General features: G+C 45.9%; 16 non-coding genes and 2 pseudogenes across 16 annotated transcripts; all 18 read right to left on the reverse strand.

The window, feature by feature from the left end:
- Positions 1-3,220: 3,220 nt before the first annotated feature.
- Positions 3,221-3,411, reverse strand: LOC141180355 (U2 spliceosomal RNA). Its single transcript, XR_012256109.1, has one exon. It is a non-coding gene; the product is annotated as a U2 spliceosomal RNA (small nuclear RNA).
- A 1,121-nt stretch (positions 3,412-4,532) lies between these two features.
- Positions 4,533-4,723, reverse strand: LOC141180356 (U2 spliceosomal RNA). Its single transcript, XR_012256110.1, has one exon. It is a non-coding gene; the product is annotated as a U2 spliceosomal RNA (small nuclear RNA).
- A 1,113-nt stretch (positions 4,724-5,836) lies between these two features.
- Positions 5,837-6,027, reverse strand: LOC141180357 (U2 spliceosomal RNA). The gene has a single exon (XR_012256111.1). It is a non-coding gene; the product is annotated as a U2 spliceosomal RNA (small nuclear RNA).
- Positions 6,028-7,142: 1,115 nt separating this feature from the next.
- Positions 7,143-7,333, reverse strand: LOC141180358 (U2 spliceosomal RNA). The gene has a single exon (XR_012256112.1). It is a non-coding gene; the product is annotated as a U2 spliceosomal RNA (small nuclear RNA).
- Positions 7,334-8,446: 1,113 nt separating this feature from the next.
- Positions 8,447-8,637, reverse strand: LOC141180359 (U2 spliceosomal RNA). Its single transcript, XR_012256113.1, has one exon. It is a non-coding gene; the product is annotated as a U2 spliceosomal RNA (small nuclear RNA).
- Positions 8,638-9,755: 1,118 nt separating this feature from the next.
- On the reverse strand, positions 9,756-9,946 carry LOC141180361 (U2 spliceosomal RNA). The gene has a single exon (XR_012256115.1). It is a non-coding gene; the product is annotated as a U2 spliceosomal RNA (small nuclear RNA).
- Positions 9,947-11,059: 1,113 nt separating this feature from the next.
- Positions 11,060-11,250, reverse strand: LOC141180363 (U2 spliceosomal RNA). Its single transcript, XR_012256116.1, has one exon. It is a non-coding gene; the product is annotated as a U2 spliceosomal RNA (small nuclear RNA).
- Positions 11,251-12,368: 1,118 nt separating this feature from the next.
- LOC141180364 (U2 spliceosomal RNA) lies at positions 12,369-12,559 on the reverse strand. The gene has a single exon (XR_012256117.1). It is a non-coding gene; the product is annotated as a U2 spliceosomal RNA (small nuclear RNA).
- A 1,115-nt stretch (positions 12,560-13,674) lies between these two features.
- LOC141180365 (U2 spliceosomal RNA) lies at positions 13,675-13,865 on the reverse strand. Its single transcript, XR_012256118.1, has one exon. It is a non-coding gene; the product is annotated as a U2 spliceosomal RNA (small nuclear RNA).
- A 1,116-nt stretch (positions 13,866-14,981) lies between these two features.
- LOC141179682 (U2 spliceosomal RNA) lies at positions 14,982-15,163 on the reverse strand. The gene has a single exon (XR_012255672.1). It is a non-coding gene; the product is annotated as a U2 spliceosomal RNA (small nuclear RNA).
- A 524-nt stretch (positions 15,164-15,687) lies between these two features.
- Positions 15,688-15,803, reverse strand: LOC141180017 (U2 spliceosomal RNA; annotated as a pseudogene).
- Positions 15,804-16,918: 1,115 nt separating this feature from the next.
- LOC141180366 (U2 spliceosomal RNA) lies at positions 16,919-17,109 on the reverse strand. The gene has a single exon (XR_012256119.1). It is a non-coding gene; the product is annotated as a U2 spliceosomal RNA (small nuclear RNA).
- A 1,112-nt stretch (positions 17,110-18,221) lies between these two features.
- LOC141180368 (U2 spliceosomal RNA) lies at positions 18,222-18,412 on the reverse strand. The gene has a single exon (XR_012256121.1). It is a non-coding gene; the product is annotated as a U2 spliceosomal RNA (small nuclear RNA).
- A 1,115-nt stretch (positions 18,413-19,527) lies between these two features.
- On the reverse strand, positions 19,528-19,705 carry LOC141179731 (U2 spliceosomal RNA; annotated as a pseudogene).
- Positions 19,706-22,558: 2,853 nt separating this feature from the next.
- Positions 22,559-22,749, reverse strand: LOC141180369 (U2 spliceosomal RNA). The gene has a single exon (XR_012256122.1). It is a non-coding gene; the product is annotated as a U2 spliceosomal RNA (small nuclear RNA).
- Positions 22,750-23,864: 1,115 nt separating this feature from the next.
- LOC141180370 (U2 spliceosomal RNA) lies at positions 23,865-24,055 on the reverse strand. The gene has a single exon (XR_012256123.1). It is a non-coding gene; the product is annotated as a U2 spliceosomal RNA (small nuclear RNA).
- A 1,115-nt stretch (positions 24,056-25,170) lies between these two features.
- On the reverse strand, positions 25,171-25,361 carry LOC141180371 (U2 spliceosomal RNA). Its single transcript, XR_012256124.1, has one exon. It is a non-coding gene; the product is annotated as a U2 spliceosomal RNA (small nuclear RNA).
- A 1,115-nt stretch (positions 25,362-26,476) lies between these two features.
- Positions 26,477-26,667, reverse strand: LOC141180372 (U2 spliceosomal RNA). The gene has a single exon (XR_012256125.1). It is a non-coding gene; the product is annotated as a U2 spliceosomal RNA (small nuclear RNA).
- Positions 26,668-27,133: the final 466 nt, after the last annotated feature.

Below are 27,133 nucleotides of genomic sequence, written 5' to 3' on the forward strand. Positions count from 1 at the left end.
TGGCCGCAAGGCCTGGGCAACCCGGGCGCCACCACCACCGCGCCCGCACCCGTAAAACCAAGGGTGCCGCGTCTGGGAGAGGACTTGTTTGCCCAGCACACGTGGCCGGACGGGCAGCCTTTCATCTGGCCCCAGAAGTATTACGAACTGGAGCACCAGAGGAGGGTTGGGGCCATGTGTGCACCCCTGATTCCGGCTCCGAAGCCCGTAATAAGGATCTCGCCCCCGCTAGCGGAAGCACAGTTTGAGTGGGACCCCACCGGAGAAGATCTAATGGGGTTCACTCAGGAAACTAGGGCAGCTGCAGCAGAGCTTGCGGAGTGCTGCCGCCAACAGCTCGAGGAGTTTGCGAGGGAGCGGAGAGAGAGGCGGGTCCGGGAACAACAGGCCCAAATAAGGAGCGCCGAGCAAAAGAGCCGGACCAGGAGGGACCCCCGTGCAGCGCACAGTCCCCGTACCACCGGGACTGTAATCAAGTTTAACCAGCAGCACGGGTGGGGCTTCATCAGAGACAACAACACCCCCGGCGACGTCTTTGTCACGCGCAGAGACGTGGAGTCCCATCTGCCGGAGGGGCACAGAGGTCGTGACCTCTACATCGGAGACGAGGTCACCTTCACCCGGCACAAGTGTGCCAAAGGACCTTACGCCCTCCACGTACACCGCCTGACGGAGGAGGAGTTGCGGTGCGAGGAGGAGGAGCAAGAGGACCCGGACGGGTCTGAAGTAACAACCAGCTGTAAGCAAAGAGCAGGAGGAAGACGCCGTTGAGTGCGGCAGAGAAGTGATGTAAATAGTTACCCGACCGGGTACCAAAGAAACTGTTGATACTTATATATAGTCCCCGTTGGGACCAGCTGAGTGAACTGTTTACCCGTTAACCCCTTAATCCCACAGGCTGAGGACTGTGAGCAGCCATTCCCTTCCCTCTACCTGGCCGAGGACTGAGAGCGGCCAACTTCCCCTGTATATAGTTGCGCGTCCTAAAGCGCCCCCTACCGGTTTTATAGTAAAACCAGTTTTTCTAAGAGACTGTCGCACTTTTCCCGGACACACGTTGCACAGTGTCCGGAGGAGGAACCTGAAACAAGAGACGACGAGAATGATTATATGAAAAGTTTTATATATATAATGTTTTATATGTTTTATTATGTTTATATGAAAAAAAAAAAATTTGTATGTTTTGGTGTTTTTGTCTTTACAGCCCGAGGACGTGCTGTGGTTTACCAGGGGGGAATGTAGCACCCTGAGGATTCGGCTGCTACAGGAGTATTGCACCTCAACCCAGAGGTGTGATATTCCACTCCCGGGCAAGGATGGAGAGTGGAACTGAGCTCGGTAGGCTGCATGCACTACACACATCCCATTTCCGGGGAACAGACCGACGGTACTCCCACTTAGAAATGTGCAGGTACGACCGAGTCTGTTCCTGGCTGGAGTGGGAGGGAGGTGGTACATCCCAAGTAGTGTAGGGGCAGATAGGGGGAGCAGCCTGGGTAAAGTTAGGAGCTCATTGGGTGCTGGTCACCTGAGCTCACACATAGAGGGTGTATATAAGGTGGGCACCAACTAAGAACAGGGTCAGATGCAGAGGATCAGATGCAGAGAGTCAGTCAGCTGCAGAGAACAAGTCAGATGCAGAGGATCAGATGCAGAGAGTCAGTCAGCTGCAGAGAACAAGTCAGGAGCAGAGGAGAGAAGAAAGACAAAGACCCAGAGTGAGAGAGGAGAAAAGAGAGAGACCCAGAGCACAGAAGAGAAGGACTCTGAGATCCCAACTAAAAGCACCGGGTGAAGAGTCGGCATCAGGGTACCGGAACCCAAGCTGGTGGGGGTAAAAACATTCCCCAGCCAGAGACCGGAGACCGTGGGCAGCGTCTGCCACGGTCACCCATCACATCCACCCCGAAGGCACACCACATGAAGGGTCAGGGAACCCAGGGCCAAGGGTGTCCCAACAGAAGGCCCGAGGGAGCTGGACCTAGGTGGATTACTGGTGGGGACGGCCAGAGAACGGGACAGAAAGAGAGCTCAGGGCCACGCTCCGGACTTGTTTGGGGATTGGCTGGATCCAGGACCTGGTGGACGCAGCACGGCTCGGGTGGTCACTAGCAGCTGGAGTGACCAGTACAACATCTGCAGTAAGTAAACACCCTTAACTGCACAACCCGACTCTGTCTTCACTGCCGTCTGCACTACACCACCACAACCCCCATCCTCTGCGCCTGTCCCCTCTGAGGCTATACCCCTCCCGTTGGGGGTTATCCCACCAAGCTGCGCATCCACCATCAGCCTCAGCGGACCCTGCTGCAGCGGCGGCCACAGTGACCGCATCACAACGGGTGGCGTAGTCGACACAAAAGAACTCTTAATAACATCTGTAGGACTGCCACATAACACTGAGCTTGACGCCCTGGGCACGGGCCGGGTCACAGCCGCTCGGAGACTACAACCCCCCATCTGATCCGGTGCCGGGTATTCCCCTCAAATAGGAATATGTCCCAGGGGGCGCGTCAACACGTGCAGCCAGCGTTCCATTGCCACATTCCATCTACTGCAGGCAGGATACCTGGCTGGCTGAATGTCGCTGAGAAGCTCACAGAGACCGCCATAAGCAACAGTTTAACAGAATGCCACAGACTAATCAACCAAACTTTTTGGGTTGGGTTCTCTTTTATAGTCTGCAGGCATTAAATGAAAGAAGTCAGTGTTCCAGCAGAAGGAGACAACGTTTCAGAAAAGGCATTGTAGCAAACCAAAAAAGAAATTTTAAGCGCAGCAGAGTAACCAGCGCACATACCTGTTAGCTCAGGTGAGTTTAAAAGGCTGCTGTTGATAACAAGGGCATTTGCTAAATAGATGGTGTGTGTGCAACAATATACTGAAAGGTCAATTATATTGTGCAGCTTATCTCACCACCTGTAGTTATTTAGGTGAAAGCTCCAAAATGCTTGCCTAATATGTCTGTTTATCCAAAAGGAAGTAAAAAGGGAGAGCTAGAAAGATAGCATTGCATCACATTACATGGCAATGCAATGCACAGTTGCTGAAGTTGAACCAAAATGAGCTTGTAATCTGGCTTCTGCAACTTTGAACATGAAAAATCCAATGAGGAGAAGAAAAGCAAAGCCAAAGAGTCCATCCCAAAATCCGACAAACAAGCAAAATGAACAAAAAACATTGAATTCAATTCTTTCTGATTTTAGAAACTGCATTAAAGAAGGGGTGCACCGGTCCTGGAGATACTGCAATACCAGGTCAATGCGTGGAGTGGACAGAGCAAGCTCTTTTTCCATCTCCCTGTTCTAAAAATCCATTTAATATATGGTCCCCAGATAGGGGACGTATCAGATATTAAACTGATAAGAACAGATACTACACTTGATCTTAGCCAAAAGGCCGAGAAGCGATAGCCAGAATTGGTTTCAAACTACGGAGCCACCCAAGGATCCTGAAAAGTCCATTTGTGGAGATGAGCTCCTGGACTCCCGTTAAGAAGACATGTTGTCAACCTCTAGATCCCTTACATGCCTGCACTTTTCGGCTTGCTGCTGCTGCAATCCACGCGTTTTAGATCTGCATAACTCCACCTCTTTAAACACAGCACCTTCACCCCCTGCTGTTCCCACCCGCCTCAACACCGTTGGAAGGGAGGAGAACCAATTAAGGCGGGGGGTGGGGTGGAACGAGCAGCTGTCTACCCTTAGCAGGAGGGCTCCTGATTACATACCTCTCCTGCTGCTGCTGCTGCTGCTGCTGGCTGTCCAGCAGCAGACTGAAGGTGGCTGCTGCTGTGCACAGGTATATAAAGGCTCAGAGCCTATTATGACACGCGCAGCCAGCGTTCTATTGCCACATTCCATCTACTGCAGGCAGGATACCTGGCTGGCTGAATGTCGCTGAGAAGCTCACAGAGACCGCCATAAGCAACAGTTTAACAGAATGCCACAGACTAATCAACCAAACTTTTTGGGTTGGGTTCTCTTTTATAGTCTGCAGGCATTAAATGAAAGAAGTCAGTGTTCCAGCAGAAGGAGACAACGTTTCAGAAAAGGCATTGTAGCAAACCAAAAAAGAAATTTTAAGCGCAGCAGAGTAACCAGCGCACATACCTGTTAGCTCAGGTGAGTTTAAAAGGCTGCTGTTGATAACAAGGGCATTTGCTAAATAGATGGTGTGTGTGCAACAATATACTGAAAGGTCAATTATATTGTGCAGCTTATCTCACCACCTGTAGTTATTTAGGTGAAAGCTCCAAAATGCTTGCCTAATATGTCTGTTTATCCAAAAGGAAGTAAAAAGGGAGAGCTAGAAAGATAGCATTGCATCACATTACATGGCAATGCAATGCACAGTTGCTGAAGTTGAACCAAAATGAGCTTGTAATCTGGCTTCTGCAACTTTGAACATGAAAAATCCAATGAGGAGAAGAAAAGCAAAGCCAAAGAGTCCATCCCAAAATCCGACAAACAAGCAAAATGAACAAAAAACATTGAATTCAATTCTTTCTGATTTTAGAAACTGCATTAAAGAAGGGGTGCACCGGTCCTGGAGATACTGCAATACCAGGTCAATGCGTGGAGTGGACAGAGCAAGCTCTTTTTCCATCTCCCTGTTCTAAAAATCCATTTAATATATGGTCCCCAGATAGGGGACGTATCAGATATTAAACTGATAAGAACAGATACTACACTTGATCTTAGCCAAAAGGCCGAGAAGCGATAACCAGAATTGGTTTCAAACTACGGAGCCACCCAAGGATCCTGAAAAGTCCATTTGTGGAGATGAGCTCCTGGACTCCCGTTAAGAACATGTTGTCAACCTCTAGATCCCTTACATGCCTGCACTTTTCGGCTTGCTGCTGCTGCAATCCACGCGTTTTAGATCTGCATAACTCCACCTCTTTAAACACAGCACCTTCACCCCCTGCTGTTCCCACCCGCCTCAACACCGTTGGAAGGGAGGAGAACCAATTAAGGCGGGGGGTGGGGTGGAACGAGCAGCTGTCTACCCTTAGCAGGAGGGCTCCTGATTACATACCTCTCCTGCTGCTGCTGCTGCTGGCTGTCCAGCAGCAGACTGAAGGTGGCTGCTGCTGTGCACAGGTATATAAAGGCTCAGAGCCTATTATGACACGCGCAGCCAGCGTTCCATTGCCACATTCCATCTACTGCAGGCAGGATACCTGGCTGGCTGAATGTCGCTGAGAAGCTCACAGAGACCGCCATAAGCAACAGTTTAACAGAATGCCACAGACTAATCAACCAAACTTTTTGGGTTGGGTTCTCTTTTATAGTCTGCAGGCATTAAATGAAAGAAGTCAGTGTTCCAGCAGAAGGAGACAACGTTTCAGAAAAGGCATTGTAGCAAACCAAAAAAGAAATTTTAAGCGCAGCAGAGTAACCAGCGCACATACCTGTTAGCTCAGGTGAGTTTAAAAGGCTGCTGTTGATAACAAGGGCATTTGCTAAATAGATGGTGTGTGTGCAACAATATACTGAAAGGTCAATTATATTGTGCAGCTTATCTCACCACCTGTAGTTATTTAGGTGAAAGCTCCAAAATGCTTGCCTAATATGTCTGTTTATCCAAAAGGAAGTAAAAAGGGAGAGCTAGAAAGATAGCATTGCATCACATTACATGGCAATGCAATGCACAGTTGCTGAAGTTGAACCAAAATGAGCTTGTAATCTGGCTTCTGCAACTTTGAACATGAAAAATCCAATGAGGAGAAGAAAAGCAAAGCCAAAGAGTCCATCCCAAAATCCGACAAACAAGCAAAATGAACAAAAAACATTGAATTCAATTCTTTCTGATTTTAGAAACTGCATTAAAGAAGGGGTGCACCGGTCCTGGAGATACTGCAATACCAGGTCAATGCGTGGAGTGGACAGAGCAAGCTCTTTTTCCATCTCCCTGTTCTAAAAATCCATTTAATATATGGTCCCCAGATAGGGGACGTATCAGATATTAAACTGATAAGAACAGATACTACACTTGATCTTAGCCAAAAGGCCGAGAAGCGATAACCAGAATTGGTTTCAAACTACGGAGCCACCCAAGGATCCTGAAAAGTCCATTTGTGGAGATGAGCTCCTGGACTCCCGTTAAGAAGACATGTTGTCAACCTCTAGATCCCTTACATGCCTGCACTTTTCGGCTTGCTGCTGCTGCAATCCACGCGTTTTAGATCTGCATAACTCCACCTCTTTAAACACAGCACCTTCACCCCCTGCTGTTCCCACCCGCCTCAACACCGTTGGAAGGGAGGAGAACCAATTAAGGCGGGGGGTGGGGTGGAACGAGCAGCTGTCTACCCTTAGCAGGAGGGCTCCTGATTACATACCTCTCCTGCTGCTGCTGCTGCTGGCTGTCCAGCAGCAGACTGAAGGTGGCTGCTGCTGTGCACAGGTATATAAAGGCTCAGAGCCTATTATGACACGCGCAGCCAGCGTTCCATTGCCACATTCCATCTACTGCAGGCAGGATACCTGGCTGGCTGAATGTCGCTGAGAAGCTCACAGAGACCGCCATAAGCAACAGTTTAACAGAATGCCACAGACTAATCAACCAAACTTTTTGGGTTGGGTTCTCTTTTATAGTCTGCAGGCATTAAATGAAAGAAGTCAGTGTTCCAGCAGAAGGAGACAACGTTTCAGAAAAGGCATTGTAGCAAACCAAAAAAGAAATTTTAAGCGCAGCAGAGTAACCAGCGCACATACCTGTTAGCTCAGGTGAGTTTAAAAGGCTGCTGTTGATAACAAGGGCATTTGCTAAATAGATGGTGTGTGTGCAACAATATACTGAAAGGTCAATTATATTGTGCAGCTTATCTCACCACCTGTAGTTATTTAGGTGAAAGCTCCAAAATGCTTGCCTAATATGTCTGTTTATCCAAAAGGAAGTAAAAAGGGAGAGCTAGAAAGATAGCATTGCATCACATTACATGGCAATGCAATGCACAGCTGCTGAAGTTGAACCAAAATGAGCTTGTAATCTGGCTTCTGCAACTTTGAACATGAAAAATCCAATGAGGAGAAGAAAAGCAAAGCCAAAGAGTCCATCCCAAAATCCGACAAACAAGCAAAATGAACAAAAAACATTGAATTCAATTCTTTCTGATTTTAGAAACTGCATTAAAGAAGGGGTGCACCGGTCCTGGAGATACTGCAATACCAGGTCAATGCGTGGAGTGGACAGAGCAAGCTCTTTTTCCATCTCCCTGTTCTAAAAATCCATTTAATATATGGTCCCCAGATAGGGGACGTATCAGATATTAAACTGATAAGAACAGATACTACACTTGATCTTAGCCAAAAGGCCGAGAAGCGATAACCAGAATTGGTTTCAAACTACGGAGCCACCCAAGGATCCTGAAAAGTCCATTTGTGGAGATGAGCTCCTGGACTCCCGTTAAGAAGACATGTTGTCAACCTCTAGATCCCTTACATGCCTGCACTTTTCGGCTTGCTGCTGCTGCAATCCACGCGTTTTAGATCTGCATAACTCCACCTCTTTAAACACAGCACCTTCACCCCCTGCTGTTCCCACCCGCCTCAACACCGTTGGAAGGGAGGAGAACCAATTAAGGCGGGGGGTGGGGTGGAACGAGCAGCTGTCTACCCTTAGCAGGAGGGCTCCTGATTACATACCTCTCCTGCTGCTGCTGCTGCTGGCTGTCCAGCAGCAGACTGAAGGTGGCTGCTGCTGTGCACAGGTATATAAAGGCTCAGAGCCTATTATGACACGCGCAGCCAGCGTTCCATTGCCACATTCCATCTACTGCAGGCAGGATACCTGGCTGGCTGAATGTCGCTGAGAAGCTCACAGAGACCGCCATAAGCAACAGTTTAACAGAATGCCACAGACTAATCAACCAAACTTTTTGGGTTGGGTTCTCTTTTATAGTCTGCAGGCATTAAATGAAAGAAGTCAGTGTTCCAGCAGAAGGAGACAACGTTTCAGAAAAGGCATTGTAGCAAACCAAAAAAGAAATATTAAGCGCAGCAGAGTAACCAGCGCACATACCTGTTAGCTCAGGTGAGTTTAAAAGGCTGCTGTTGATAACAAGGGCATTTGCTAAATAGATGGTGTGTGCAACAATATACTGAAAGGTCAATTATATTGTGCAGCTTATCTCACCACCTGTAGTTATTTAGGTGAAAGCTCCAAAATGCTTGCCTAATATGTCTGTTTATCCAAAAGGAAGTAAAAAGGGAGAGCTAGAAAGATAGCATTGCATCACATTACATGGCAATGCAATGCACAGTTGCTGAAGTTGAACCAAAATGAGCTTGTAATCTGGCTTCTGCAACTTTGAACATGAAAAATCCAATGAGGAGAAGAAAAGCAAAGCCAAAGAGTCCATCCCAAAATCCGACAAACAAGCAAAATGAACAAAAAACATTGAATTCAATTCTTTCTGATTTTAGAAACTGCATTAAAGAAGGGGTGCACCGGTCCTGGAGATACTGCAATACCAGGTCAATGCGTGGAGTGGACAGAGCAAGCTCTTTTTCCATCTCCCTGTTCTAAAAATCCATTTAATATATGGTCCCCAGATAGGGGACGTATCAGATATTAAACTGATAAGAACAGATACTACACTTGATCTTAGCCAAAAGGCCGAGAAGCGATAACCAGAAATGGTTTCAAACTACGGAGCCACCCAAGGATCCTGAAAAGTCCATTTGTGGAGATGAGCTCCTGGACTCCCGTTAAGAAGACATGTTGTCAACCTCTAGATCCCTTACATGCCTGCACTTTTCGGCTTGCTGCTGCTGCAATCCACGCGTTTTAGATCTGCATAACTCCACCTCTTTAAACACAGCACCTTCACCCCCTGCTGTTCCCACCCGCCTCAACACCGTTGGAAGGGAGGAGAACCAATTAAGGCGGGGGGTGGGGTGGAACGAGCAGCTGTCTACCCTTAGCAGGAGGGCTCCTGATTACATACCTCTCCTGCTGCTGCTGCTGCTGCTGGCTGTCCAGCAGCAGACTGAAGGTGGCTGCTGCTGTGCACAGGTATATAAAGGCTCAGAGCCTATTATGACACGCGCAGCCAGCGTTCCATTGCCACATTCCATCTACTGCAGGCAGGATACCTGGCTGGCTGAATGTCGCTGAGAAGCTCACAGAGACCGCCATAAGCAACAGTTTAACAGAATGCCACAGACTAATCAACCAAACTTTTTGGGTTGGGTTCTCTTTTATAGTCTGCAGGCATTAAATGAAAGAAGTCAGTGTTCCAGCAGAAGGAGACAACGTTTCAGAAAAGGCATTGTAGCAAACCAAAAAAGAAATTTTAAGCGCAGCAGAGTAACCAGCGCACATACCTGTTAGCTCAGGTGAGTTTAAAAGGCTGCTGTTGATAACAAGGGCATTTGCTAAATAGATGGTGTGTGTGCAACAATATACTGAAAGGTCAATTATATTGTGCAGCTTATCTCACCACCTGTAGTTATTTAGGTGAAAGCTCCAAAATGCTTGCCTAATATGTCTGTTTATCCAAAAGGAAGTAAAAAGGGAGAGCTAGAAAGATAGCATTGCATCACATTACATGGCAATGCAATGCACAGTTGCTGAAGTTGAACCAAAATGAGCTTGTAATCTGGCTTCTGCAACTTTGAACATGAAAAATCCAATGAGGAGAAGAAAAGCAAAGCCAAAGAGTCCATCCCAAAATCCGACAAACAAGCAAAATGAACAAAAAACATTGAATTCAATTCTTTCTGATTTTAGAAACTGCATTAAAGAAGGGGTGCACCGGTCCTGGAGATACTGCAATACCAGGTCAATGCGTGGAGTGGACAGAGCAAGCTCTTTTTCCATCTCCCTGTTCTAAAAATCCATTTAATATATGGTCCCCAGATAGGGGACGTATCAGATATTAAACTGATAAGAACAGATACTACACTTGATCTTAGCCAAAAGGCCGAGAAGCGATAACCAGAATTGGTTTCAAACTACGGAGCCACCCAAGGATCCTGAAAAGTCCATTTGTGGAGATGAGCTCCTGGACTCCCGTTAAGAAGACATGTTGTCAACCTCTAGATCCCTTACATGCCTGCACTTTTCGGCTTGCTGCTGCTGCAATCCACGCGTTTTAGATCTGCATAACTCCACCTCTTTAAACACAGCACCTTCACCCCCTGCTGTTCCCACCCGCCTCAACACCGTTGGAAGGGAGGAGAACCAATTAAGGCGGGGGGTGGGGTGGAACGAGCAGCTGTCTACCCTTAGCAGGAGGGCTCCTGATTACATACCTCTCCTGCTGCTGCTGCTGCTGGCTGTCCAGCAGCAGACTGAAGGTGGCTGCTGCTGTGCACAGGTATATAAAGGCTCAGAGCCTATTATGACACGCGCAGCCAGCGTTCCATTGCCACATTCCATCTACTGCAGGCAGGATACCTGGCTGGCTGAATGTCGCTGAGAAGCTCACAGAGACCGCCATAAGCAACAGTTTAACAGAATGCCACAGACTAATCAACCAAACTTTTTGGGTTGGGTTCTCTTTTATAGTCTGCAGGCATTAAATGAAAGAAGTCAGTGTTCCAGCAGAAGGAGACAACGTTTCAGAAAAGGCATTGTAGCAAACCAAAAAAGAAATATTAAGCGCAGCAGAGTAACCAGCGCACATACCTGTTAGCTCAGGTGAGTTTAAAAGGCTGCTGTTGATAACAAGGGCATTTGCTAAATAGATGGTGTGTGCAACAATATACTGAAAGGTCAATTATATTGTGCAGCTTATCTCACCACCTGTAGTTATTTAGGTGAAAGCTCCAAAATGCTTGCCTAATATGTCTGTTTATCCAAAAGGAAGTAAAAAGGGAGAGCTAGAAAGATAGCATTGCATCACATTACATGGCAATGCAATGCACAGTTGCTGAAGTTGAACCAAAATGAGCTTGTAATCTGGCTTCTGCAACTTTGAACATGAAAAATCCAATGAGGAGAAGAAAAGCAAAGCCAAAGAGTCCATCCCAAAATCCGACAAACAAGCAAAATGAACAAAAAACATTGAATTCAATTCTTTCTGATTTTAGAAACTGCATTAAAGAAGGGGTGCACCGGTCCTGGAGATACTGCAATACCAGGTCAATGCGTGGAGTGGACAGAGCAAGCTCTTTTTCCATCTCCCTGTTCTAAAAATCCATTTAATATATGGTCCCCAGATAGGGGACGTATCAGATATTAAACTGATAAGAACAGATACTACACTTGATCTTAGCCAAAAGGCCGAGAAGCGATAACCAGAAATGGTTTCAAACTACGGAGCCACCCAAGGATCCTGAAAAGTCCATTTGTGGAGATGAGCTCCTGGACTCCCGTTAAGAAGACATGTTGTCAACCTCTAGATCCCTTACATGCCTGCACTTTTCGGCTTGCTGCTGCTGCAATCCACGCGTTTTAGATCTGCATAACTCCACCTCTTTAAACACAGCACCTTCACCCCCTGCTGTTCCCACCCGCCTCAACACCGTTGGAAGGGAGGAGAACCAATTAAGGCGGGGGGTGGGGTGGAACGAGCAGCTGTCTACCCTTAGCAGGAGGGCTCCTGATTACATACCTCTCCTGCTGCTGCTGCTGCTGCTGGCTGTCCAGCAGCAGACTGAAGGTGGCTGCTGCTGTGCACAGGTATATAAAGGCTCAGAGCCTATTATGACACGCGCAGCCAGCGTTCCATTGCCACATTCCATCTACTGCAGGCAGGATACCTGGCTGGCTGAATGTCGCTGAGAAGCTCACAGAGACCGCCATAAGCAACAGTTTAACAGAATGCCACAGACTAATCAACCAAACTTTTTGGGTTGGGTTCTCTTTTATAGTCTGCAGGCATTAAATGAAAGAAGTCAGTGTTCCAGCAGAAGGAGACAACGTTTCAGAAAAGGCATTGTAGCAAACCAAAAAAGAAATTTTAAGCGCAGCAGAGTAACCAGCGCACATACCTGTTAGCTCAGGTGAGTTTAAAAGGCTGCTGTTGATAACAAGGGCATTTGCTAAATAGATGGTGTGTGTGCAACAATATACTGAAAGGTCAATTATATTGTGCAGCTTATCTCACCACCTGTAGTTATTTAGGTGAAAGCTCCAAAATGCTTGCCTAATATGTCTGTTTATCCAAAAGGAAGTAAAAAGGGAGAGCTAGAAAGATAGCATTGCATCACATTACATGGCAATGCAATGCACAGTTGCTGAAGTTGAACCAAAATGAGCTTGTAATCTGGCTTCTGCAACTTTGAACATGAAAAATCCAATGAGGAGAAGAAAAGCAAAGCCAAAGAGTCCATCCCAAAATCCGACAAACAAGCAAAATGAACAAAAAACATTGAATTCAATTCTTTCTGATTTTAGAAACTGCATTAAAGAAGGGGTGCACCGGTCCTGGAGATACTGCAATACCAGGTCAATGCGTGGAGTGGACAGAGCAAGCTCTTTTTCCATCTCCCTGTTCTAAAAATCCATTTAATATATGGTCCCCAGATAGGGGACGTATCAGATATTAAACTGATAAGAACAGATACTACACTTGATCTTAGCCAAAAGGCCGAGAAGCGATAACCAGAATTGGTTTCAAACTACGGAGCCACCCAAGGATCCTGAAAAGTCCATTTGTGGAGATGAGCTCCTGGACTCCCGTTAAGAAGACATGTTGTCAACCTCTAGATCCCTTACATGCCTGCACTTTTCGGCTTGCTGCTGCTGCAATCCACGCGTTTTAGATCTGCATAACTCCACCTCTTTAAACACAGCACCTTCACCCCCTGCTGTTCCCACCCGCCTCAACACCGTTGGAAGGGAGGAGAACCAATTAAGGCGGGGGGTGGGGTGGAACGAGCAGCTGTCTACCCTTAGCAGGAGGGCTCCTGATTACATACCTCTCCTGCTGCTGCTGCTGCTGGCTGTCCAGCAGCAGACTGAAGGTGGCTGCTGCTGTGCACAGGTATATAAAGGCTCAGAGCCTATTATGACACGCGCAGCCAGCGTTCCATTGCCACATTCCATCTACTGCAGGCAGGATACCTGGCTGGCTGAATGTCGCTGAGAAGCTCACAGAGACCGCCATAAGCAACAGTTTAACAGAATGCCACAGACTAATCAACCAAACTTTTTGGGTTGGGTTCTCTTTTATAGTCTGCAGGCATTAAATGAAAGAAGTCAGTGTTCCAGCAGAAGGAGACAACGTTTCAGAAAAGGCATTGTAGCAAACCAAAAAAGAAATTTTAAGCGCAGCAGAGTAACCAGCGCACATACCTGTTAGCTCAGGTGAGTTTAAAAGGCTGCTGTTGATAACAAGGGCATTTGCTAAATAGATGGTGTGTGTGCAACAATATACTGAAAGGTCAATTATATTGTGCAGCTTATCTCACCACCTGTAGTTATTTAGGTGAAAGCTCCAAAATGCTTGCCTAATATGTCTGTTTATCCAAAAGGAAGTAAAAAGGGAGAGCTAGAAAGATAGCATTGCATCACATTACATGGCAATGCAATGCACAGTTGCTGAAGTTGAACCAAAATGAGCTTGTAATCTGGCTTCTGCAACTTTGAACATGAAAAATCCAATGAGGAGAAGAAAAGCAAAGCCAAAGAGTCCATCCCAAAATCCGACAAACAAGCAAAATGAACAAAAAACATTGAATTCAATTCTTTCTGATTTTAGAAACTGCATTAAAGAAGGGGTGCACCGGTCCTGGAGATACTGCAATACCAGGTCAATGCGTGGAGTGGACAGAGCAAGCTCTTTTTCCATCTCCCTGTTCTAAAAATCCATTTAATATATGGTCCCCAGATAGGGGACGTATCAGATATTAAACTGATAAGAACAGATACTACACTTGATCTTAGCCAAAAGGCCGAGAAGCGATAACCAGAATTGGTTTCAAACTACGGAGCCACCCAAGGATCCTGAAAAGTCCATTTGTGGAGATGAGCTCCTGGACTCCCGTTAAGAAGACATGTTGTCAACCTCTAGATCCCTTACATGCCTGCACTTTTCGGCTTGCTGCTGCTGCAATCCACGCGTTTTAGATCTGCATAACTCCACCTCTTTAAACACAGCACCTTCACCCCCTGCTGTTCCCACCCGCCTCAACACCGTTGGAAGGGAGGAGAACCAATTAAGGCGGGGGGTGGGGTGGAACGAGCAGCTGTCTACCCTTAGCAGGAGGGCTCCTGATTACATACCTCTCCTGCTGCTGCTGCTGCTGGCTGTCCAGCAGCAGACTGAAGGTGGCTGCTGCTGTGCACAGGTATATAAAGGCTCAGAGCCTATTATGACACGCGCAGCCAGCGTTCCATTGCCACATTCCATCTACTGCAGGCAGGATACCTGGCTGGCTGAATGTCGCTGAGAAGCTCACAGAGACCGCCATAAGCAACAGTTTAACAGAATGCCACAGACTAATCAACCAAACTTTTTTGGGTTGGGTTCTCTTTTATAGTCTGCAGGCATTAAATGAAAGAAGTCAGTGTTCCAGCAGAAGGAGACAACGTTTCAGAAAAGGCATTGTAGCAAACCAAAAAAGAAATTTTAAGCGCAGCAGAGTAACCAGCGCACATACCTGTTAGCTCAGGTGAGTTTAAAAGGCTGCTGTTGATAACAAGGGCATTTGCTAAATAGATGGTGTGTGTGCAACAATATACTGAAAGGTCAATTATATTGTGCAGCTTATCTCACCACCTGTAGTTATTTAGGTGAAAGCTCCAAAATGCTTGCCTAATATGTCTGTTTATCCAAAAGGAAGTAAAAAGGGAGAGCTAGAAAGATAGCATTGCATCACATTACATGGCAATGCAATGCACAGTTGCTGAAGTTGAACCAAAATGAGCTTGTAATCTGGCTTCTGCAACTTTGAACATGAAAAATCCAATGAGGAGAAGAAAAGCAAAGCCAAAGAGTCCATCCCAAAATCCGACAAACAAGCAAAATGAACAAAAAACATTGAATTCAATTCTTTCTGATTTTAGAAACTGCATTAAAGAAGGGGTGCACCGGTCCTGGAGATACTGCAATACCAGGTCAATGCGTGGAGTGGACAGAGCAAGCTCTTTTTCCATCTCCCTGTTCTAAAAATCCATTTAATATATGGTCCCCAGATAGGGGACGTATCAGATATTAAACTGATAAGAACAGATTTTTTGATTGAAGCTGCATCCAAGGCACTGAAAAATGTGACCAAAGTCACACCAAAACAGCGCACGAGGCGAGGATTCATGTGGACCCTTCCCGGAGGAGAGGGTCCCCAATAAACCATCCCCATCCCTCCGAGCCAGAAGGCCACAGCGAGGGTCAGGGATCTCCGATGCTCTCCCTAGCCGAAGCCGGAGAAGAGCCGTTTTCGTGCTCCCAGCTTCCATCTAGGCTGCCACCCTAGTGGAGCTGGAGCCTGTGTTGGTTTCTCAGCCCAAAGCTGACCGGACCTCCGACCGGGTTTATAAAAATTCCCCTTCCTAGCCCGGAGGCCAGGAATAGGGGGGGTTGCTCAGAAAGTATGATTGGCAAAGGTGCGGCGTGCTACGAAGCCAAGTCTTTCTAGGGTTCCCAGTCCCAGTAAGCTTGGACTCCCACCAGGGCGCCTACTCCTGGGGCACATTGCTCCAAAGCCCTCACACTTACCCAGCCTAGTGACTTCGATCCTGGAGGGCCATGTTTTCCATCAGATAACTCTATGAGCCACCTGGCGTACTAACAAGTGCACCAAACCAGTGTGTAATATGCATCAATTTACTAGGGCAGCCCAAGGACAAAACTGCCTTTTCAAAAGATACTACACTTGATCTTAGCCAAAAGGCCGAGAAGCGATAACCAGAATTGGTTTCAAACTACGGAGCCACCCAAGGATCCTGAAAAGTCCATTTGTGGAGATGAGCTCCTGGACTCCCGTTAAGAAGACATGTTGTCAACCTCTAGATCCCTTACATGCCTGCACTTTTCGGCTTGCTGCTGCTGCAATCCACGCGTTTTAGATCTGCATAACTCCACCTCTTTAAACACAGCACCTTCACCCCCTGCTGTTCCCACCCGCCTCAACACCGTTGGAAGGGAGGAGAACCAATTAAGGCGGGGGGTGGGGTGGAACGAGCAGCTGTCTACCCTTAGCAGGAGGGCTCCTGATTACATACCTCTCCTGCTGCTGCTGCTGCTGGCTGTCCAGCAGCAGACTGAAGGTGGCTGCTGCTGTGCACAGGTATATAAAGGCTCAGAGCCTATTATGACACGCGCAGCCAGCGTTCCATTGCCACATTCCATCTACTGCAGGCAGGATACCTGGCTGGCTGAATGTCGCTGAGAAGCTCACAGAGACCGCCATAAGCAACAGTTTAACAGAATGCCACAGACTAATCAACCAAACTTTTTGGGTTGGGTTCTCTTTTATAGTCTGCAGGCATTAAATGAAAGAAGTCAGTGTTCCAGCAGAAGGAGACAACGTTTCAGAAAAGGCACTGTAGCAAACCAAAAAAGAAATTTTAAGCGCAGCAGAGTAACCAGCGCACATACCTGTTAGCTCAGGTGAGTTTAAAAGGCTGCTGTTGATAACAAGGGCATTTGCTAAATAGATGGTGTGTGTGCAACAATATACTGAAAGGTCAATTATATTGTGCAGCTTATCTCACCACCTGTAGTTATTTAGGTGAAAGCTCCAAAATGCTTGCCTAATATGTCTGTTTATCCAAAAGGAAGTGAAAAGGGAGAGCTAGAAAGATAGCATTGCATCACATTACATGGCAATGCAATGCACAGTTGCTGAAGTTGAACCAAAATGAGCTTGTAATCTGGCTTCTGCAACTTTGAACACGAAAAATCCAATGAGGAGAAGAAAAGCAAAGCCAAAGAGTCCATCCCAAAATCCGACAAACAAGCAAAATGAACAAAAAACATTGAATTCAATTCTTTCTGATTTTAGAAACTGCATTAAAGAAGGGGTGCACCGGTCCTGGAGATACTGCAATACCAGGTCAATGCGTGGAGTGGACAGAGCAAGCTCTTTTTCCATCTCCCTGTTCTAAAAATCCATTTAATATATGGTCCCCAGATAGGGGACGTATCAGATATTAAACTGATAAGAACAGATACTACACTTGATCTTAGCCAAAAGGCCGAGAAGCGATAACCAGAATTGGTTTCAAACTACGGAGCCACCCAAGGATCCTGAAAAGTCCATTTGTGGAGATGAGCTCCTGGACTCCCGTTAAGAAGACATGTTGTCAACCTCTAGATCCCTTACATGCCTGCACTTTTCGGCTTGCTGCTGCAATCCACGCGTTTTAGATCTGCATAACTCCACCTCTTTAAACACAGCACCTTCACCCCCTGCTGTTCCCACCCGCCTCAACACCGTTGGAAGGGAGGAGAACCAATTAAGGCGGGGGGTGGGGTGGAACGAGCAGCTGTCTACCCTTAGCAGGAGGGCTCCTGATTACATACCTCTCCTGCTGCTGCTGCTGCTGGCTGTCCAGCAGCAGACTGAAGGTGGCTGCTGCTGTGCACAGGTATATAAAGGCTCAGAGCCTATTATGACACGCGCAGCCAGCGTTCCATTGCCACATTCCATCTACTGCAGGCAGGATACCTGGCTGGCTGAATGTCGCTGAGAAGCTCACAGAGACCGCCATAAGCAACAGTTTAACAGAATGCCACAGACTAATCAACCAAACTTTTTGGGTTGGGTTCTCTTTTATAGTCTGCAGGCATTAAATGAAAGAAGTCAGTGTTCCAGCAGAAGGAGACAACGTTTCAGAAAAGGCATTGTAGCAAACCAAAAAAGAAATTTTAAGCGCAGCAGAGTAACCAGCGCACATACCTGTTAGCTCAGGTGAGTTTAAAAGGCTGCTGTTGATAACAAGGGCATTTGCTAAATAGATGGTGTGTGTGCAACAATATACTGAAAGGTCAATTATATTGTGCAGCTTATCTCACCACCTGTAGTTATTTAGGTGAAAGCTCCAAAATGCTTGCCTAATATGTCTGTTTATCCAAAAGGAAGTAAAAAGGGAGAGCTAGAAAGATAGCATTGCATCACATTACATGGCAATGCAATGCACAGTTGCTGAAGTTGAACCAAAATGAGCTTGTAATCTGGCTTCTGCAACTTTGAACATGAAAAATCCAATGAGGAGAAGAAAAGCAAAGCCAAAGAGTCCATCCCAAAATCCGACAAACAAGCAAAATGAACAAAAAACATTGAATTCAATTCTTTCTGATTTTAGAAACTGCATTAAAGAAGGGGTGCACCGGTCCTGGAGATACTGCAATACCAGGTCAATGCGTGGAGTGGACAGAGCAAGCTCTTTTTCCATCTCCCTGTTCTAAAAATCCATTTAATATATGGTCCCCAGATAGGGGACGTATCAGATATTAAACTGATAAGAACAGATACTACACTTGATCTTAGCCAAAAGGCCGAGAAGCGATAACCAGAATTGGTTTCAAACTACGGAGCCACCCAAGGATCCTGAAAAGTCCATTTGTGGAGATGAGCTCCTGGACTCCCGTTAAGAAGACATGTTGTCAACCTCTAGATCCCTTACATGCCTGCACTTTTCGGCTTGCTGCTGCTGCAATCCACGCGTTTTAGATCTGCATAACTCCACCTCTTTAAACACAGCACCTTCACCCCCTGCTGTTCCCACCCGCCTCAACACCGTTGGAAGGGAGGAGAACCAATTAAGGCGGGGGGTGGGGTGGAACGAGCAGCTGTCTACCCTTAGCAGGAGGGCTCCTGATTACATACCTCTCCTGCTGCTGCTGCTGCTGGCTGTCCAGCAGCAGACTGAAGGTGGCTGCTGCTGTGCACAGGTATATAAAGGCTCAGAGCCTATTATGACACGCGCAGCCAGCGTTCCATTGCCACATTCCATCTACTGCAGGCAGGATACCTGGCTGGCTGAATGTCGCTGAGAAGCTCACAGAGACCGCCATAAGCAACAGTTTAACAGAATGCCACAGACTAATCAACCAAACTTTTTGGGTTGGGTTCTCTTTTATAGTCTGCAGGCATTAAATGAAAGAAGTCAGTGTTCCAGCAGAAGGAGACAACGTTTCAGAAAAGGCATTGTAGCAAACCAAAAAAGAAATTTTAAGCGCAGCAGAGTAACCAGCGCACATACCTGTTAGCTCAGGTGAGTTTAAAAGGCTGCTGTTGATAACAAGGGCATTTGCTAAATAGATGGTGTGTGTGCAACAATATACTGAAAGGTCAATTATATTGTGCAGCTTATCTCACCACCTGTAGTTATTTAGGTGAAAGCTCCAAAATGCTTGCCTAATATGTCTGTTTATCCAAAAGGAAGTAAAAAGGGAGAGCTAGAAAGATAGCATTGCATCACATTACATGGCAATGCAATGCACAGTTGCTGAAGTTGAACCAAAATGAGCTTGTAATCTGGCTTCTGCAACTTTGAACATGAAAAATCCAATGAGGAGAAGAAAAGCAAAGCCAAAGAGTCCATCCCAAAATCCGACAAACAAGCAAAATGAACAAAAAACATTGAATTCAATTCTTTCTGATTTTAGAAACTGCATTAAAGAAGGGGTGCACCGGTCCTGGAGATACTGCAATACCAGGTCAATGCGTGGAGTGGACAGAGCAAGCTCTTTTTCCATCTCCCTGTTCTAAAAATCCATTTAATATATGGTCCCCAGATAGGGGACGTATCAGATATTAAACTGATAAGAACAGATTTTTTTTTTTTTTTTAAAACCTATTCAGGTTAAAATTAAAGTCCACTCCACAGTCCTCTTCTCCCCAAAGGGAGACAAGACGTGGACTCCAACTTAAATCATCATCAGGTTTTGGTACTTTTAATGTCAGAAAAAAAAATTACAAAAATACAACAATACTTTCAAAGAAAGAAATGTTTCAGAACCTGAATGGATACCAAAAAAATAAAAATTAAATTATAACTGTATTAACAACAGTAATAACATCAAGTAAAATACTTGTAACCATTATCAAAAGCATGAACCCCAACCCAACTCAGAACCTTAAGGGACAAATCTTCAACCCTTGATGCTGAAAAAACTTGTTTCGATACACCATCTGGTATTCTATATGTCACACAAAAAACATTTTTATCTCTTATTAGTTCTTTCCTAACATTCTCTATAAGATAGTCCAAACGTTTCTCATCATACAACTTACGGTACAACCGGTTAAAATATTCTGCATTCTTTATAAACATAGGTTGTTGAAAAACAACTATATTTTCTTCCATTGCCACCTCCACTTCCTGTTCCTTTCTCTTTTCTTGCTTTTTAACCTTACCACGGCCAGTTCCCTGACTTACACCTCCCATTTCACTCTCTACCCTATCCCCCCAATCTACTCTTGTTTTCTCCATCTCCCTCTGCACTCCTACAGGTTTGCTTTCTTTTCCCTTTACCACCAACACCTTTTCTACACTTTCCTCCTTTCTCTCTACCAAAACCTTTTTAACCACTACCTCCTTCTCTTTATTTCTTTTCCTCTTTGGGCAATTCTTAAAAACATGCGTATCTTCCTGACACAAGTTGCACTTCCTCCGATCTTTACAATCCTTTGACTCATGATCACCTTTTTTGCAAAAACCACATACACCACCCGAACAATTTTCCTTTCCATGCCCGTATTGACGACAAACTCGACAAAAAGTGGGTATACCACTGAAAAAAATATCACCATTTATATTACCCAACTTAAACCTAGCTGGGGGAAGCAACACAGTCCCCTGCTCATCTTCTTTGAAACGGACCAAAAATTTCCACTTCGAAGTCCAAAAACCAAATTCATTATAAATCTTCCCTTTTGGTGTTACTGACAAACAAAAAAACTCCAAAAATGTAAGAACATCCTCTTCGTCCACCAATGGAGAGTACATTTTAACAATGATCCATTTATCTCTAACGGGGAAGTGTGGCATTACACTTATCCCCTCCATTCTTTTATCCTGGCTTGCAGTCATTTTCCTTAGATATCCTTCAAAAAAAACTTTGTCAACAAAAACTATATCATAAACACCCCTCCTGGGGTAGTCCATTATCGCCAACACTTCTTCTGTCTTCAAACCAAAAAGATCCACAAGAACTTAACTCATCACATACCTAAAATCCTTTTGATCTCGAAAGTTCTCCTGAACAACCAAACGAATAGAATTCTGCACCTTAGCGAATTCAGGCACATGATCTTCCTCTCCTTCATGTGATGCTGCAGACATCGTCTTCACAAACAGGTTCTCCTCTTCTCAATAGAAACCTTCAACACCGAAGTGCCAGGTAGATGATCGCCTCCCGTTGCCCGGGGACTAATCCGACTCCCTAATAGCAGCAGGGAGGTGAAGCCCTGCTGAAAAACAGAGCGATCCCCCCAGGCCAAGGAGCCGGGTACCCCGAGCACCTCTCAGCCAAGACCAAGGCAGCAGCCGCTAGATCACTGCACTTGATCTTAGCCAAAAGGCCGAGAAGCGATAACCAGAATTGGTTTCAAACTACGGAGCCACCCAAGGATCCTGAAAAGTCCATTTGTGGAGATGAGCTCCTGGACTCCCGTTAAGAAGACATGTTGTCAACCTCTAGATCCCTTACATGCCTGCACTTTTCGGCTTGCTGCTGCTGCAATCCACGCGTTTTAGATCTGCATAACTCCACCTCTTTAAACACAGCACCTTCACCCCCTGCTGTTCCCACCCGCCTCAACACCGTTGGAAGGGAGGAGAACCAATTAAGGCGGGGGGTGGGGTGGAACGAGCAGCTGTCTACCCTTAGCAGGAGGGCTCCTGATTACATACCTCTCCTGCTGCTGCTGCTGCTGGCTGTCCAGCAGCAGACTGAAGGTGGCTGCTGCTGTGCACAGGTATATAAAGGCTCAGAGCCTATTATGACACGCGCAGCCAGCGTTCCATTGCCACATTCCATCTACTGCAGGCAGGATACCTGGCTGGCTGAATGTCGCTGAGAAGCTCACAGAGACCGCCATAAGCAACAGTTTAACAGAATGCCACAGACTAATCAACCAAACTTTTTGGGTTGGGTTCTCTTTTATAGTCTGCAGGCATTAAATGAAAGAAGTCAGTGTTCCAGCAGAAGGAGACAACGTTTCAGAAAAGGCATTGTAGCAAACCAAAAAAGAAATTTTAAGCGCAGCAGAGTAACCAGCGCACATACCTGTTAGCTCAGGTGAGTTTAAAAGGCTGCTGTTGATAACAAGGGCATTTGCTAAATAGATGGTGTGTGTGCAACAATATACTGAAAGGTCAATTATATTGTGCAGCTTATCTCACCACCTGTAGTTATTTAGGTGAAAGCTCCAAAATGCTTGCCTAATATGTCTGTTTATCCAAAAGGAAGTAAAAAGGGAGAGCTAGAAAGATAGCATTGCATCACATTACATGGCAATGCAATGCACAGTTGCTGAAGTTGAACCAAAATGAGCTTGTAATCTGGCTTCTGCAACTTTGAACATGAAAAATCCAATGAGGAGAAGAAAAGCAAAGCCAAAGAGTCCATCCCAAAATCCGACAAACAAGCAAAATGAACAAAAAACATTGAATTCAATTCTTTCTGATTTTAGAAACTGCATTAAAGAAGGGGTGCACCGGTCCTGGAGATACTGCAATACCAGGTCAATGCGTGGAGTGGACAGAGCAAGCTCTTTTTCCATCTCCCTGTTCTAAAAATCCATTTAATATATGGTCCCCAGATAGGGGACGTATCAGATATTAAACTGATAAGAACAGATACTACACTTGATCTTAGCCAAAAGGCCGAGAAGCGATAACCAGAATTGGTTTCAAACTACGGAGCCACCCAAGGATCCTGAAAAGTCCATTTGTGGAGATGAGCTCCTGGACTCCCGTTAAGAAGACATGTTGTCAACCTCTAGATCCCTTACATGCCTGCACTTTTCGGCTTGCTGCTGCTGCAATCCACGCGTTTTAGATCTGCATAACTCCACCTCTTTAAACACAGCACCTTCACCCCCTGCTGTTCCCACCCGCCTCAACACCGTTGGAAGGGAGGAGAACCAATTAAGGCGGGGGGTGGGGTGGAACGAGCAGCTGTCTACCCTTAGCAGGAGGGCTCCTGATTACATACCTCTCCTGCTGCTGCTGCTGCTGACTGTCCAGCAGCAGACTGAAGGTGGCTGCTGCTGTGCACAGGTATATAAAGGCTCAGAGCCTATTATGACACGCGCAGCCAGCGTTCCATTGCCACATTCCATCTACTGCAGGCAGGATACCTGGCTGGCTGAATGTCGCTGAGAAGCTCACAGAGACCGCCATAAGCAACAGTTTAACAGAATGCCACAGACTAATCAACCAAACTTTTTGGGTTGGGTTCTCTTTTATAGTCTGCAGGCATTAAATGAAAGAAGTCAGTGTTCCAGCAGAAGGAGACAACGTTTCAGAAAAGGCATTGTAGCAAACCAAAAAAGAAATTTTAAGCGCAGCAGAGTAACCAGCGCACATACCTGTTAGCTCAGGTGAGTTTAAAAGGCTGCTGTTGATAACAAGGGCATTTGCTAAATAGATGGTGTGTGTGCAACAATATACTGAAAGGTCAATTATATTGTGCAGCTTATCTCACCACCTGTAGTTATTTAGGTGAAAGCTCCAAAATGCTTGCCTAATATGTCTGTTTATCCAAAAGGAAGTAAAAAGGGAGAGCTAGAAAGATAGCATTGCATCACATTACATGGCAATGCAATGCACAGTTGCTGAAGTTGAACCAAAATGAGCTTGTAATCTGGCTTCTGCAACTTTGAACATGAAAAATCCAATGAGGAGAAGAAAAGCAAAGCCAAAGAGTCCATCCCAAAATCCGACAAACAAGCAAAATGAACAAAAAACATTGAATTCAATTCTTTCTGATTTTAGAAACTGCATTAAAGAAGGGGTGCACCGGTCCTGGAGATACTGCAATACCAGGTCAATGCGTGGAGTGGACAGAGCAAGCTCTTTTTCCATCTCCCTGTTCTAAAAATCCATTTAATATATGGTCCCCAGATAGGGGACGTATCAGATATTAAACTGATAAGAACAGATACTACACTTGATCTTAGCCAAAAGGCCGAGAAGCGATAACCAGAATTGGTTTCAAACTACGGAGCCACCCAAGGATCCTGAAAAGTCCATTTGTGGAGATGAGCTCCTGGACTCCCGTTAAGAAGACATGTTGTCAACCTCTAGATCCCTTACATGCCTGCACTTTTCGGCTTGCTGCTGCTGCAATCCACGCGTTTTAGATCTGCATAACTCCACCTCTTTAAACACAGCACCTTCACCCCCTGCTGTTCCCACCCGCCTCAACACCGTTGGAAGGGAGGAGAACCAATTAAGGCGGGGGGTGGGGTGGAACGAGCAGCTGTCTACCCTTAGCAGGAGGGCTCCTGATTACATACCTCTCCTGCTGCTGCTGCTGCTGGCTGTCCAGCAGCAGACTGAAGGTGGCTGCTGCTGTGCACAGGTATATAAAGGCTCAGAGCCTATTATGACACGCGCAGCCAGCGTTCCATTGCCACATTCCATCTACTGCAGGCAGGATACCTGGCTGGCTGAATGTCGCTGAGAAGCTCACAGAGACCGCCATAAGCAACAGTTTAACAGAATGCCACAGACTAATCAACCAAACTTTTTGGGTTGGGTTCTCTTTTATAGTCTGCAGGCATTAAATGAAAGAAGTCAGTGTTCCAGCAGAAGGAGACAACGTTTCAGAAAAGGCATTGTAGCAAACCAAAAAAGAAATTTTAAGCGCAGCAGAGTAACCAGCGCACATACCTGTTAGCTCAGGTGAGTTTAAAAGGCTGCTGTTGATAACAAGGGCATTTGCTAAATAGATGGTGTGTGTGCAACAATATACTGAAAGGTCAATTATATTGTGCAGCTTATCTCACCACCTGTAGTTATTTAGGTGAAAGCTCCAAAATGCTTGCCTAATATGTCTGTTTATCCAAAAGGAAGTAAAAAGGGAGAGCTAGAAAGATAGCATTGCATCACATTACATGGCAATGCAATGCACAGTTGCTGAAGTTGAACCAAAATGAGCTTGTAATCTGGCTTCTGCAACTTTGAACATGAAAAATCCAATGAGGAGAAGAAAAGCAAAGCCAAAGAGTCCATCCCAAAATCCGACAAACAAGCAAAATGAACAAAAAACATTGAATTCAATTCTTTCTGATTTTAGAAACTGCATTAAAGAAGGGGTGCACCGGTCCTGGAGATACTGCAATACCAGGTCAATGCGTGGAGTGGACAGAGCAAGCTCTTTTTCCATCTCCCTGTTCTAAAAATCCATTTAATATATGGTCCCCAGATAGGGGACGTATCAGATATTAAACTGATAAGAACAGATACTACACTTGATCTTAGCCAAAAGGCCGAGAAGCGATAACCAGAATTGGTTTCAAACTACGGAGCCACCCAAGGATCCTGAAAAGTCCATTTGTGGAGATGAGCTCCTGGACTCCCGTTAAGAAGACATGTTGTCAACCTCTAGATCCCTTACATGCCTGCACTTTTCGGCTTGCTGCTGCTGCAATCCACGCGTTTTAGATCTGCATAACTCCACCTCTTTAAACACAGCACCTTCACCCCCTGCTGTTCCCACCCGCCTCAACACCGTTGGAAGGGAGGAGAACCAATTAAGGCGGGGGGTGGGGTGGAACGAGCAGCTGTCTACCCTTAGCAGGAGGGCTCCTGATTACATACCTCTCCTGCTGCTGCTGCTGCTGGCTGTCCAGCAGCAGACTGAAGGTGGCTGCTGCTGTGCACAGGTATATAAAGGCTCAGAGCCTATTATGACACGCGCAGCCAGCGTTCCATTGCCACATTCCATCTACTGCAGGCAGGATACCTGGCTGGCTGAATGTCGCTGAGAAGCTCACAGAGACCGCCATAAGCAACAGTTTAACAGAATGCCACAGACTAATCAACCAAACTTTTTGGGTTGGGTTCTCTTTTATAGTCTGCAGGCATTAAATGAAAGAAGTCAGTGTTCCAGCAGAAGGAGACAACGTTTCAGAAAAGGCATTGTAGCAAACCAAAAAAGAAATTTTAAGCGCAGCAGAGTAACCAGCGCACATACCTGTTAGCTCAGGTGAGTTTAAAAGGCTGCTGTTGATAACAAGGGCATTTGCTAAATAGATGGTGTGTGTGCAACAATATACTGAAAGGTCAATTATATTGTGCAGCTTATCTCACCACCTGTAGTTATTTAGGTGAAAGCTCCAAAATGCTTGCCTAATATGTCTGTTTATCCAAAAGGAAGTAAAAAGGGAGAGCTAGAAAGATAGCATTGCATCACATTACATGGCAATGCAATGCACAGTTGCTGAAGTTGAACCAAAATGAGCTTGTAATCTGGCTTCTGCAACTTTGAACATGAAAAATCCAATGAGGAGAAGAAAAGCAAAGCCAAAGAGTCCATCCCAAAATCCGACAAACAAGCAAAATGAACAAAAAACATTGAATTCAATTCTTTCTGATTTTAGAAACTGCATTAAAGAAGGGGTGCACCGGTCCTGGAGATACTGCAATACCAGGTCAATGCGTGGAGTGGACAGAGCAAGCTCTTTTTCCATCTCCCTGTTCTAAAAATCCATTTAATATATGGTCCCCAGATAGGGGACGTATCAGATATTAAACTGATAAGAACAGATACTACACTTGATCTTAGCCAAAAGGCCGAGAAGCGATAACCAGAATTGGTTTCAAACTACGGAGCCACCCAAGGATCCTGAAAAGTCCATTTGTGGAGATGAGCTCCTGGACTCCCGTTAAGAAGACATGTTGTCAACCTCTAGATCCCTTACATGCCTGCACTTTTCGGCTTGCTGCTGCTGCAATCCACGCGTTTTAGATCTGCATAACTCCACCTCTTTAAACACAGCACCTTCACCCCCTGCTGTTCCCACCCGCCTCAACACCGTTGGAAGGGAGGAGAACCAATTAAGGCGGGGGGTGGGGTGGAACGAGCAGCTGTCTACCCTTAGCAGGAGGGCTCCTGATTACATACCTCTCCTGCTGCTGCTGCTGCTGGCTGTCCAGCAGCAGACTGAAGGTGGCTGCTGCTGTGCACAGGTATATAAAGGCTCAGAGCCTATTATGACACGCGCAGCCAGCGTTCCATTGCCACATTCCATCTACTGCAGGCAGGATACCT

Source organism: Phyllobates terribilis, unplaced genomic scaffold (genome assembly GCF_046119375.1).
Source record: "Phyllobates terribilis strain yellow unplaced genomic scaffold, ASM4611937v1 Scaffold_30__1_contigs__length_15301838, whole genome shotgun sequence".
Taxonomy (NCBI): Eukaryota; Metazoa; Chordata; class Amphibia; order Anura; family Dendrobatidae; genus Phyllobates; species Phyllobates terribilis.